This window comes from Elephantulus edwardii, unplaced genomic scaffold (genome assembly GCF_000299155.1).
Source record: "Elephantulus edwardii isolate Elephantulus edwardi_28Jun2011 unplaced genomic scaffold, EleEdw1.0 scaffold00242, whole genome shotgun sequence".
Taxonomy (NCBI): Eukaryota; Metazoa; Chordata; class Mammalia; order Macroscelidea; family Macroscelididae; genus Elephantulus; species Elephantulus edwardii.
In genome coordinates, this window is record NW_006399992.1 from 1,934,499 (window position 1) to 1,937,298 (window position 2,800).

Consider the following 2,800-nt stretch of genomic DNA (forward strand, 5'->3'; position numbering starts at 1 on the left):
ATGTTGTACTTCAAGATGGATCTAGAAATAACTTTTTTTACTATAAAGGCAACCCCGTTTTTCCTTGTCTTTTCATCTCCAGATAAGAGCTGTTTATTAAAATGGACTGAGTTTGGGGGGTAGAGAGGGATTGTACAACAATGAAAGAATTTTTTTTCAAAGAGAAAAGCAAACTGGGGGGTCAAGGAGGAAAAGGTGCAACAATGAATGAAAGAAAACTCAAGTTCTGTACAAACTTCCGTTAAAATCTCAATTAAATAAATATTTAAAAGGCAAAAAAAGAAAGTGTCGTAAGTATTCTAAATAAGTAATAAAAAACATTAGATGAATTTGCTTAAATGAATGCCTTGAAGTAAAATTAGATAAGTTAACAGCTGTCCATGCACTTACTGAATTACTATAAATGTTCAATCATTCCAGTTAATAGTCAGAATTTTACAAAATTTTAAACCCAGTTGTTGCTTTAACTGGTCAAAATTTTTCGTCCAGTTCAGGGTATATTAGGGGAATGAGGCCTCATTTGTCCTTAAAACTTACCTCCAACATTAATAGCAATCTAGAAAATATAGTAGGCTTTTTAAAAGTGAATGTTGCCAGTAGATTCTATCCTAGAAACTAATGCTTATTTTTCAGAACTTACATTGAGAATAAAATCATGTGTATTAAATTTTAGTCACATACAAGATTGATTTACAAGAGATTTGTGCTGTAACCACAGTTATAAATTCTAACATTATTACACTTGTTGATTTGCTCAGAAGTGAAAATGAAATCAAATGGAAAAGATCAAGGCAAAATAGTGATTTTGAGAACTCTAGTTTTTTGCACACTGACTTGAAGACATTTATTGCAGAGTGTGCTGAAAGTGATAAAGTTTATACGAAAAACTAACCAGTATAAAGTATGCTGCACACACACACATCTATTAATATTAAAGTGCAGTAAAACATTATGAACTTGCTTGAATATTTCCTATTCTGACCCTAAATTTTACTAAATTATCAGAAAATATTTTAAGTAAACTTGTACTGGCTTGTCCTGCAAGATGAAACAGTGTATACACCATGTTATACACCTCACTTCTTGTTGTTAGATCCTGTCAAGTTCTACTCAGTGAACTTATGTACAACAGATCTAAACCCTGTCTTATCCAGTGAGTGAAAAGACTAAGGGTGAGTCAGACATACCTTAGTCCTCAAAATCATCATGGTTCCTCAGTAATTTGATGAGAGGTCCCTGAGTGCAGACTTTCCCAGTAAAATACTTCTTTTGAGCTCCTTACTTTTGGTGTTAAGTAAGGTGAAGGTAAAATCCAAGTAAGATGGAGGTATTGACAGTTACAATCTTTTATCCATCTATTGTGCTGGTGTCTATCAGTCCCATAGTAAAAAAAAAAGTTTTCTTTACATTGAGATTCAATCCATACTGAAGGCTTATAGAGTTAGTCTTTCAACTTGGCTTTTCCAGTATTATTTGAATGTGAATAATTGACTCATGTGAATGAGTGGGACTATGTGAATGGACCATGTTTGTTTATCCACCAGGGGATTGGCTATCTACCATTCAACAAGGAGATTGGCTAGTCTCAATAATCTACAAGAGGATTGGTTAGTCTTGCCAACAAATTGAAGAGCTCTAGCTGCAGAGAAGAATTCTTCCTTCACCAGAAGAGATGGACTCCTCATGAGCCAGAGAAGAAAGACCTTCCTCCACCCAGTAAAGTGTAAAACATGCTTCAGGACAGCAGCAACAGCCACGGTTGAACTGGAGAAATGACATGAGATGAGACACGTGTGTGTGTGTGTGTGTGTGTGTGTGTGTGTGTGTGTACACGCGCGCACATGCGTGCGCCATGCAATATTGGCAGAATTAAGAATTGTGTTAGACAACTTTGCATGGGAAGCCAATATTGGCAGGGCTGAAAATTTGGGAATACTTAGAGCCATGAGGTTCGAGGCTGAAGTGCCTACGTGAAAATTTCTGCAGCTGTCTTGACTGCATTCTGTTATTAATTTGGATTATAACCTTTTGACTTCCCATGAATGGTCCTGTGTGGTCTGTGAACTATCACATCAAATTTTGGATCCAGTAAACCGGTGGAATTGATGTTGAGTTGAGGAGAAAGAGGAATGAGAGCATATATGTCTGACTTGATGGGAAATAGTTTTGTGTTATTGGTACTGTGGATGGCGATGGTTCCTCCTGTGAAGTTTGTAAAGGTCAGATATGGTGTTTCCAATGTGGCTCTTTTTACAAGGCTACAGTGGTTGATTTTCTGCAACAAGTGTTGCAAACTTCCCACGCTTTTAGCAAGAAAGATTTGGGGTCATCTGCATACCAAAGGTTGTTGATGAGTCTTCCTTCAACCCTGATGCAACATTCTTCTTCATAGAGTCCAGCTTCTCAAATAATTTGCTCAACATACAGATTGAATAGAAATGAAGAAAGGATACAACTTGAATGCACACCTTTCTTCATTTTAAACCACACACAGAGCAATAAATAAGCCTCACTATAATTAAAAAAAATCTCTGAAATGTATTGCCTGTTGGTCCAGTTTTGATTTTTTTATGCTGAGGCATAACTTTGAACAGTTGTAGTCCTTGATCTTATTAACTAAGTGCTTCAGTTCTTCACTGTCCACAAGCAAGGTATGTAATCTTTCACATCTCAAGTTGTAAGTGCTTTTTCTTCCAATTCTGAAACCATATTCTTACTCATATAGACTATCTTCTTGGACTTTTCTTCAGAGTACATATTAAGTAGGTATAATAAAAGGATGCAACCTTGACATACTTGT

At 36.0% G+C, this 2,800-nt stretch overlaps 1 pseudogene; it reads right to left on the reverse strand.

Annotated features, from left to right (window-relative positions):
* LOC102861142 overlaps window positions 1-1,208 on the reverse strand; it is a 25,896-nt pseudogene extending 24,688 nt beyond the window's left edge.
* Between the last annotated feature and the right edge of the window lie 1,592 nt (window positions 1,209-2,800).